Genomic DNA, 11,578 nt, shown 5'->3' on the forward strand with positions numbered 1-11,578 from the left:
ACCTCGAACCAGGTGCTGCCTTCGACGTGTCGCTTCTGGAAAATCTCATAAAGATTACGTCCGCTCCGTACATTATTTGTGGGGATTTCAATGCACATAATGTAATGTGGGGGAGCACGCACACGAGCGCAAGAGCGCAGAAGCTTGCTGACTTGCTAATTAGTTACGGTATTGAACCACTAAATGATGGCAGCATCACACACCTCAAATGCCCTATCGTCACCAGCTGCATTGATCTATCATTCGTCTCCGCTCCATTTTCTCGACGATTTACATGGACCACTGACGTGGAAATGAGGGGAAGTGACCATCACCCTATTTTGATAACCGCCCTCGACGTCTCGGAGTCATCTCGCTCTATGAAAGTGAAAAGTACGAACTGGGATGCATTTACGAGTGCTTCGAGTAGACGTGTAACAGCTGTGACTGGGTATGACAAACTTGTTGACTCGATTGTATCTTGTTTGCGGGACACCACGCACTGCGTAACCAGTCGCCATGACATACCAAAAAATGATCCAGAGTACCACAGGTTATGCGCCGTACGAAGGCGGGCGGAGAGGAAGGCGTTGCGTACTAAGAGATGGAAGGATGCAGTGTGTGTATTGATCAGTGCGCAGCTCAACCAACTTTTGGTGCCTGGCTTTTCTTTCTTCGACGCGGCTGGTTTGGCGGTCGTATACCTCCGAGGGCGCAATTGGAGGCTCAGACTCGCAGGCATGGAGGGAAAAAAAGCTTAGGAGAGGCCCTGACGTCACACCCAGCGCAGCCGGAAACGCCATTTTTGTAAATCGAATGGCGGACTCTTTTTCCCTCTCTCTCGGTGCACCTTCTCCGCCTCCTCCGTCCTGTATCGCCTCTCTTGTCGTCTGCATCTGCCAGCGCCGAGCCGGCGGTAATCAGCTGATAGGCAGGTAGAAAGCCATTTTGCAGCGCGTGACCGTGAACCTAAACGCGCGGTTACACGGCCTTCAGTGTGGCCGCAGCAGTTTCGCGAAGCAGCTCGCTCTAACAATGCCGCAGTGCTCGGTGCCAGGCTGCAAGTCGCGATCGGTACCCAAGGACTTGGGCGTCACTTTCCACCGGTTAGTGCATCATTCCGCTGACTAGTATTGCTGTACATTGGTGTGCATTCATCTTTTGTTTGCAATCGCCGCCGTTTATAGGTTTCCAAGCGATGGAGAACGCCGCAAACAGTGGGCGAACGCCGTGCGGCTACCGGACTGGAAAGTGCCCAAGTTTGCGTTGCAGTTTCACTGGCAATCTCAGAGGTGACTAGTCAATTAAACGGCCGTTCTATATATATATATAGGTAAGCAGCACTTCATGCAGATTTCAAGCTAAAAAATTGTGGAATGTTTTTACCGTTGTTCGCGTGCCTTCGACAGATTTTTTTGCGAAGGAGGAAAAGGAGGAGGCAAAACGTTTTATTGAGCAAAAAAAAAAAAGGAGAGGGTGGGTGGCGTCAATGAACTTTTTTTTCACCAAGTTTCAACTTGTCGCAGTGTCAATAAATTCAAGGTGATATCAGTTGAAAACGTTCATACACTAACCTCGCAGTCTGAAGCGTTGAAAAGCGAAATCCAGAGCGAGACCACAAAAAGATCCAGATTCCAGATCCAGCACTCTTCCAGTCAACAGACGGACACCTACTAAGGTAATAGGACGATGGAATTATATCAACTGGGAATATACCTTAATTGTAACAATTGCAAAGGCACTGCCGTACATTGCCGGCCTAGCAAACTACATGCAGCGGCGATAACCAAAAAAATTGAGTTGCGAATCGTTCAGTTGCAAGTCGCCTACGTACTGCACACCGTGTATCACTTCCAGAAAATCTACCTGACGGGTGTCCGCGCGTACGACGGGACGGCGCGTTCACCATATCTGCACTTCAATAGGCGCGTCGTGATTGCGACCGGAGCAAAAGCTTGACGCGGTACAAGGTGCACTTGCAAGTAGAAATTAAATGACATATTCACATCGGCGCAGCTGTCGCAACTCGCAGCATCCTTTTCGAGTTCCGCAAGACCACAGCGCAGCAAAGCGAAGCAGCAATCTTCGCAATCGGACGACAAGGCAGGCGCTGCCTTTCCTCCATGACTGGCGGACGGCGGGCGGGCCGTTGCTAGGACGCCGTTGCTAACGTGACTTCCAATGGCCGCCGAAAACACGTGACTTCCTCCACACTTTTGCCAATGCGCGGGGATAGCTGGGGTTTTGCGCGTGAGTTGGTGATCCGCCACATTTCCTGGTATCCCTTGATGACCTCGGATCCAGCGGAGTGCGACCGAAAGCTCTGGTTAGATGTACTCCGAGAATGTCGCGTATGTACATGGCTAAATTTGTTACAGCAGAGGCGGTGGATCGGTGGATCGCATCCTGGCTGTCAGTCAGGCACCGGTCACTGCCCAGAGGGCGCGACGAATAACGTACAACCAGCGCCGCCCCGCGGAAGCTTGAGCTAACTTTGGTTCGGTGAGAGCCAGACGGCGGGCGCGCGTTCATATGTTCGGCACCTCTCGGTTGTTTGTTTTTGCGTTTCTGCGATTGTTTTTTAAAGGTGTCTCGTGCTTGAAAACTGTTCTGGCAAACAGTTTCCCCGTGTCTCAAGTGCTTCCGTGCGATTTCCGGGCAATTACGGGGCTGAACTACTACTGTCGGCCTCGCGTGCGCGAGAAGTTAGAGATTGTACGTTCCCGCGCGCGTGTGCGCTGTGAAAGAAATTGATGGAACAGACATCATTGCGAAGTCCCATTCTCAGCAAGGAAAGCTATTTACTGCGTCAATTCATGTCAGTATTAATTTTTTCTTGTTTTACAGCCTAATAAAGTGACCCCAGCGTATCAACGGCGCTCCACGACAGAAGCGTGTTTGTGTTGTTTCCTCTGTTCGCGCAACCACACTGCAGTTACTTTTCTAGTTGCCCTTCTTCAGCTCGGTTGGTGTTGTCACTAATTAGCAACGGATTCCAAAAGTTATTAGCTGATGACAAAGGAAACGCACTTCACACAGTTGGAAATCTGCTGCGGAGCTGCGGTTGTTTTTTTGTTGTTGTTGTTGTTGTTTTGTTTTTGCGGAGATTCTGTTTAGTTTCGGCTTCTATCTTGTGAGGAATGTTAGAGTCTTCTTAGCGGCTAATTGTGATACAGTTTGTTCAGGCCGTTCAGAATTATCCAAAAAAGTATTTCCTCCTCCTCCCCATCCTCTGCTTAATTAAACAAAAGTAACCTCAACTTTGAGTACGCAAAACGCATTAAAGAAGTCAGCGCGAGTGAATGCAACCTTGCCTTTGATAGCTTGCCACGCTCTCGTTTGGATTGCGTGGCCGAACTCTGTACACTACAGGGAACAAAGTAGGGCAGAAAGCGGGATGCGTATTGGCAGTCTTGGCATTGCTTTTGGCATCACCCGCGAAGTGCTGTGAACATATTCTTGTGCCGCCTTTGGCATTCATTCGGTGCCGTGAATGTCGCTAAAAAACGTTACTGCTGATAAAACAATAGTGGCGGAAGCCCTAATACTTTGTGTTATGCAAATACTACGACGGCATGCGATTCATCGCAGCGCGCTATGTGTATGGATCACTGAAAGCAAACGTTTTAGTTTTACGGCCCTTCGTGTCTGCGCTGCGCATAAACAGTCATAGTACTCATAATTTTACTCCTTCCACTGACAAAAATGTCATGGCTTTCTTACTGCTGAAATCCATTTCTTGCGACGCTTATTCTACAGGGCTGCCCGAGAAACCTGTATAGAACTACAGTGTCTAGAATTCTAGACACTGTAATAGAACGATGGCGGCTGCCTTTCGCGATTGTGGCAGTCCTGCACGCAGCAGTAGCGGCGTGGCCACTAATTCTTTCCTGCAGCATTTTGATCCTTTAGGACCCTGCAACTTGCAATTATAACTGTTTCTTAAAAAACTTTCGCCACACAACGTGGAACCGCACGCAGCGCGCGTGTTTTTACGTGCGCTGAACGGACGGTCGCGACATCCACCGACCCGGAGTTGCTAAGCGGCGGCGAGAGATGGCGCTGCAGTCGCGCGCAAACTTCACTGCCCGGTGCCTTATGAGCAGTTTCGGTGGGGTAGGGAAGTTCACGACGACATCTACTATGGACAACGCTTCGATATGGCCAGGATCATGGATTTCCAGGAAGCGATGAGTACTCTGTTCGTTCCCGTAGTATGCGGTGGTAGCAGCTGTGCCTTCGTTTGATACGGCGGCGTCATTTTAGACCGGAGTGCAACCCTGGTTCATCTTCTACACCACTAAGTGACGGGTTGCACGCGCTCTGTGGGCTCTGCGCTCGTGGTCGTTTTCCACGCTCATGTGGCGGGGGATAGGATGTACAGTCAGCCTCGGCAGGTGCTCACAGGGTGGGGGGTCTGTAATATAGCCTTCTGGTTCCTCAATTTGTGCCCGCAGTGAACGGAGTTTAGCTCGTCCCTGTCTAGTAGCGCGTAGACGAGACTCTTGCGCTTCTTTGTAGATATCTATGCGGAATGATGTTAGAGTGTAACTTTCGTTCGTCGAATCTTGTGGAGTGGGTTGTAATTTGGGAGCCCCAGGGCAACACGGATAGGTTTGCGCAGTTGCGTTTCTGATTTGTCCATCTGAGTGCGGGTCAGGCGCATGTAAGGGGCTGCGGAAATTATGCGGGCAATGGTGAACGCCTCGAAAATACGTAGTACGTTTCTTTCACCCCATGTCGCCTCCTTGAAATCCGGCGGTTCATAACGAGCGTGATCTGATTGGTCTGAGTCCTGATCTCTGTAACTCAAGTTTCCACTTTGTCTTGCTGGTGAAGTCAAAGCCGAGCACTAGAATTTCTTCTTTCCTTGCTTATTGATAAACAGACAATTACGGCGCTGTAACGTTTGAGGGAAAAAAAAACGCTTCAGTTCTAACGTTAAATAAGTGCGCTAAACGCCACTTTTAGCGCTAAATAAGTGAGTAACAAGGTAGCACAGGGGTTTGATGTATTTCAATTTTATCCAACTCACATCGAGCTCTAAATATGTATAGATACGCACCACGCAGTGGCGCAGCCAGGGGGGTGGGGGGGGGGGGGGCTGACCGGATTTCAGCCCCCCCCCCCCCTCCCCGAAATTTTTCCGGCCGTCGCCGTGCTGCCTGTATGCCTGGTACGACGCCTGTGAACAAAGCTGCATATTCTTCGAAAGTGCCACTAATGGCACTTTCCACGAAATGCTACGAAAATGCCACGAAAGTGCATGTCTGCCCTTCGCATGGGTGTTTACACAAAAGCTCTGCTCTTTTTCTGCGCTGCGGAAAGGGAGTCGAGTCCGGCCGTGACAAAACGAAGCGCCTGAGGGGTGCGAACCGCTGAGGGATAATTTCCGAGGGGTGCAGCCCCAAAAGCGACGGTGCCTTCGGGTAAGCTCAGCGCACGGGACGCTAATGGCATGCGTTGTATCCCTTTGTGCGAGACATGCGGCAAGACAGAGAATAAATGGCCGGCTGAGTCGTTCTCAGCAGAGGAGATTGACTCGGCCGGGGAAGCAAGGAGTGGACCGCACAAACTCGCGGTGGAAAAAAAGAGGGACCGCCGGCCATTGATGGTTGAAGACTGGTACAATGCAGGCCCGAAAGGGAACAGACGATCTTTGTATGTTAGGCAGAACAACGTGCAAGCGGCGGTGGCTGACCACGGCCGCTCCATCTCCTAGAAAGTGGGAGATCAAGCGGCCGTGGGCACACATTCAATACTCCTGCAAGGTAATTAACTTAATAATGCGATGGGGCTACGTAATGGTTGAAACGTGCAGTTTACCTGGATGAATGCCGTGCGTGGGCAGAGGTCCTTTTCGAATGAGACACACAGCAAGGTTCGCCCCTCTTCCTCGCGTCAGCCCTTCATTCTTCCTTTTTCACGTTTCTGTCGAGCCCGGGAGGGTTTTGTTGGAGCGGGCTCAGATTACGCGCACTGAGTGTTGTCCCCTTCCGACGGCGATGTTTAGGCAGATTTGTTCGGAGGTATTCTCCCATAACCTAGGAAACTGGAGAACAGCGGGTCGACAAAAAGGGCGCGCTGCGGCTCCCCGAGCCAGTCCCAGACTTTAGGCACGATGGTCACCAGCCCTGCCACAGGCAGACGGCGTCGCGACAGTAACAACGATCAGTGGCCATATTCGACCTCTATCACAACTAAAGCCCTCCGTTGCGTCCACGACCGCTTTTTCCCTGGACGGCGGCTGCCCAGAGCAGTGTATATTGAGGGGCCGGAGTCACAACGGCGATATCGAATGGACCTTTTTCCAGTACCGATCCTCCTAGCGGCCGCCACGGCAAACTAAAATTGGCAGCAATGCACGCCCACAAAAAGTCGAGCTTTCGTAGAACTCGTCCACAAAGAATATCCTGGCACTGTAGCCCCTTCCGCAGCAACCGGTCACCCGTGCCTTTCACATGAATGTCACGGTAGCAGGCGTCGTTCCCGTCGAAGCGCCCCTTTTTCTTTACTTATTTTCATTTTTGTTACTCCCTCACTGGCTTCCAGCGTGGTCAGCGTCAAATGTCTTTGCCCCTTTCCCTAGAAAGACCTTTTTGTGTGCACTTACGGACCCACTTCGAGCTGTTGAAAGAGAAAAAATAAAAACGCGCAGCGCTGGACAGCATAGCCTCTCCCCAAACAGCGAGCTGGGGGGCGCCCTTCTGTTTACTTTGCCGGAGGGGCCTGCCAAGAATGGCGGACCGGCAGCCCGCGCATGCGCAGAACGCTACTGGAAAAAGGTCATCCATTTTCTTCCTTACATGATCACTGATGTCTTTTGACGATGGAGGTTGCATTGTACGTTAAGTTGTGCGGTGCAAATCAATTATGCATTCTTTGATATTTAAATATTCACTTCCTAATATTTACACGATACCACAGTACCTCGTGTCTGCGAGCTAAAAATGTCTATCTCGTTTTATTTCGAATGCAGAATTTGCGTTTGAATTGGTAATTGAAAGCGCCCACGGTGGAGAGGATAGGCGATTTTTAATGAGGGAAAACGTAAATTCAACTCCTGTAAACGCCCAAATATTTTATTATGCACGGTTCCCAGACAGTTTATCGAACGCCGTTTTATCGAAAAAATGCCCGTTTTATCGAACGCCGTTTTATCGAATGCCGTTTTATCGACCCACCTACGTCCGTTTTATCGAAAGTGCGGTTTTGCGGCTTGCATTGTAATTTTCGGGGTTTATTTTGTTTAACTGGCCATCGCATTAACCTAACCTGCAGTAACCTTCCTCCTACATTGTCTCTGCCGTGCATTACATAAAAAACCTATCTATATATGTTGACGCGCCTTTACAGTGTTTTCGATAACCTTTGTTTTATTAAATTATTTTTATTTTTCGAGTCTTTATTGATTTCACTCAAGCATGTACGACCCCCTTGTTTATATTACAGAATTTGCCCCTATAGTACCAACCCGAACCCCGTGCGCAATATTCCTTAGATGTGTATCGGCGTGTTTAGGTTAGTGTTGAAAAATATATCCCTTGCGCCATGGTTCATCATTACGTGATCCAGAGTCTTGTACCCCACAATTGTTCTAGTCACGTGGTTTACCCGCGACTCCTACTCGGACCTTGGGGTCACACTGTTTGCATCTGGAGAAATGTTGGGCCAAGAACTTCTGAAAGATTAGTGCTATGTGACTGGAACAGGGGGGTTCCGACAGTGATAGTGAGACCCCAACAGAGGTGGTGGAGTCTAGGAGAATCGTCACAAGGGAACCTGTCACAGCCAACTCGTCATAGGTGAACTCGTCAAGTAGGACAAGTCGTCAGAGGTCATCTCGCGCTAGGGAAACTCGTAAGCTAGTACAGCTGGACAATTGCCCATCCCATCACAATTTACGTTTTTTGTTAATCATGCTCAAATAAAAAAAAATACAGGATTTCGTATAATTTTCTACTTTTGCGTCAACACTCTTAGCCCCCCTCTTTTGATTCACCAACCTTACGTTTTCGTGGTGTCCTTGGAGAAACACGCCCGACCAGGCAGCGCATTTTGTTGGTTTTTTGTGTGCCTTGTTCAGGTAATCGCACGGGCCATAGTATTGCTCGTTCTCATTTTTTAATTTTTCCATTTTTATTTAGAGGTAATCGGGTCACGACGCTGTATTTTGAGTAGACCTTCATGATTTCTCCATTTTCGGTGTTTACTATTTTGATCTTACTGTTTTTATGCCTTATGATAAAAAGGCAAGAGCATGCACCCCAGCATGTCTGCTGGGGTGCAACCAGAGGGAGATGAAAACGAACCAACCTGCAGTACGGTGACAATTTTGTACCTAACGTTTTTCTCGTTAGTTCATGCGAGGCAACGAGAACAGTAGTACAAGGCTTGGTAACCTCTTAGCAACTGAACTCAGATCCCATTAAGAATTAGGAACGCAGAAATCGGGAGAGACTTTTGCTAGCGTTCCAGTTAGGTTTTTGACATTGGAACCTCAAGCGCCAAGAAGTGCCTGACTTATGTACAACATTTCGCCGCGTATGTACAACATACGCGGCGAAATAATTAGATTATGTGTCGACACAAAAGCGGTTTATACAAAAAGGTACGAAGCATATCGAGGCATTTTAATCAATACGCCACAATGCCGTGATATGCTTCGGATCAGAGGGGATAGAGACACAAGGAGATTCGTTATGGCAGTACCAGTTGCGCAATGAACACAGCAAAAAATTCTGGTGACATATTTTGCGCATCACAAAAACAAACAAAAAAAAACACGCAGGAAATAAAAGTCAACTAGAAGACAGACTATAAATGTTTTTAAATGGGCCTGCTGTGGAGACAAGATTTGCAAATTACATAGCGAGGAGGAAATTAAAAAAACGTACTGCAAATTATGTTACTCGAAAAGGCCGAGAAAAACACTTTCGATAAAACGACTTCGATAAAACGGCGTTCGATAAAACGGCGTTCGATAAACTGTCCGGATCCCTTATGCACGAAGTTGGAGAGAATTACTCAGAGTGTATCGGGACAGCTTTAGTATCAGTACATGAAGAGTGAAAAATATATTTTTCTGGGTGCAGTTTTAATAGTTTGCTTTTACTGGGATGAAACTCCATGTGAGATAGCCGCTGTCGCATGGTGTGCCCGTTATCGGGACTTTTGTTACCGCGTTTCATATCGACGCGTGCATCCACTACTACAACCAATTTTAAAACAATAGCAGCGTGCGCAGCGCAAGTGAAGGACCTTCGCACTAGTGGCGAAGAAACGAACGTGCCTTTCTGGTAGAATTTTCCTTTAACTCTTCTTGGCCTACTTTGAAGTTCTGTGGGCGCAGGAGTACCGTTCTTTCAAGGCTCAATCGGTCGTGCATGACAACGGAATTTTCTAATCAAATAAACGGGCCACATACAACAGGCCCTCTCAAGAGCACCAGCACACCTCCCCCCGCCTCCTACCCTCTAGGTCCCCCCGCCCCATACACACACACATACGGGTGCGCGCTGATGTGATTCTTCCTGGATCCACAACTGCTACGTATACATTCTAAAATGTTGCATGAAGGACATTTTGAGCAATCGTCAGCATTTCTTAAGTGACGGAAATAACCGAGGAATTATCACGGTAAACAACTTTGCAATTTTTAGCCAATCTATACTGTCGTAGCCTGAAACCATGCTTTAGTTCGAACATCACGGTCGCTGTCAACCAAGGAAATAGTTTAACTGTGTCATTACTGTCCGCTTCATGTTAAAGCATTGTAGTCTTTGGTCTTTCTGTATGCGGGGCCATGCCAATACGCATGTTTTCTTGGTGCACTCCGGGAAACAAAATGCTGACTTGTTTCGGGCATCGCACCATGCCCGAAGGTCATGCTGGCTCTGCACAGCTGTCCAATCCTCCGTTTTCTGGTGGACCAAGGAGATTTCAAACATAATTTCCATTTACCACGTCTGCAACGAAAACTACAAAACTTCTGTGCGCCCTATACATTCCAGAGCCGCCCATGCTCATGAACTGCAAATACTTTGTTATCGTTTAGCTTTAAAACCGGCAGTGTGTACTCGGCTGAAAAATGGCAGCGCACGCGTCAGCTAAAAAAGTATGTCCTTTCATTAAAGTTTGAAACCAAAATGGTAGGACCGCATTATAACTCTTTCCTCAGGTCTCACGACAAAATTCAAAACGCAGCAATATTTTGCTCAGCTTGCACAGAACATGCCTAACCGCAAGAGTATGGTCAGACATCGCCATATGTGCGTTATTATTTTTTCTTGCCAAATATAAAGTTCGATACAGCATTGAATGTCGAACTTTGCAGTGACTTGCTCTACGTCATCTGGGAGTGGTAACTAAAGGGGGTGGCTGCTCCAGAAAAGGTATAACTTGATAGTACACGCATTCAGGCAGATTATAGGGCATTTATGCACGAAGCATTGAAAACCTGACCGGTAGTAATGCAACTATTTGAGAACGTCAAGCTCATTACAGCAGACTCTACATTTGGGCTGTGCGGAAATGTCAACCAGATTCATTATGTTACAAAGCCCAAGCTTCTCATGTCCGCCCCGAGTCCTGATAGAAGCTATAGTATACGAAATGGACTGCGTTGAGACTCAAAACAGAAGCGCAAATTTCAAATTAACATGACTTAACAAATGCCGATGGCTGAATTATTCCGCTTTGCGTGTGGATTAATACTGCCAGGTTCGTGTAATTTTCGCCCTTAACAGCGCTGTTATTGCGCGTGATGTCTGTCTGTTTAGGGTTGATATTTGCTGAAATTATTGGTAGTGACATAACGCTTCTTGCGTGCATGATTCATAGCCTCTCGTTTTTTGGAGATAAGACCTGCGCTACACGTAACGCAAGTGCAAAGATTCGATGTATACTGCACAGAATGAGCTCCATTGGCTTTACACTGGCAGCTAATCTACGGACGTTGAAGGCAAAAACATTTTACTTTGCATTTTGGGCAAGAACAACTAAATAAAAAATCTAATTCTTACGGCCTACGTCATTTTATTGCGGATGTCACACTCATCATACTCCACACGTTGAAATAAAGCAAGTAATTGCATGAAACTATGGCCGTTTAATGCAATGCCTGCACAAGGTTCCCGTGCGTGCAATGTACGTCCTGTATCACGGGCATAGAATTGTACCACGCGGTCTGCGGATTTTCGCCCAGTTTACAACTTAACCTGGCATAAATACAATCATAATCAACACCAATATAATGAGAGAACCTTAAAGGGCCTATTTGAAGACAAAACGCAACCTTGTTCAATTTAATAGCACTAGCCTTTGGTAACTCGCACAGCTCCATTCCAATTACAGACGTTTTTTCAACCGATGCAATGCAACAAATATCATACATTTTCGAATTTAGCGCTGCAGTGAAGTAACATCGGCAGGACTGGTATATATATATAGGCTAGCACTAAAACGTAGTTGTGAGTGTGTTAACTGCACGTTGGAATTCAGATGATAAGATCAATGAAGGCCCCGTATACAATCGCGCAATCATGTTCCTTGGCGGTTACTTAAGGTCGTTGGGCACCAATCGTCCAACAAGATCCTG

Source organism: Haemaphysalis longicornis, unplaced genomic scaffold (assembly GCF_048455015.1).
Source record: "Haemaphysalis longicornis isolate Haplotype H1 unplaced genomic scaffold, Haemaphysalis longicornis Haplotype H1 scaffold_7, whole genome shotgun sequence".
Lineage (NCBI taxonomy): Eukaryota > Metazoa > Arthropoda > Arachnida > Ixodida > Ixodidae > Haemaphysalis > Haemaphysalis longicornis.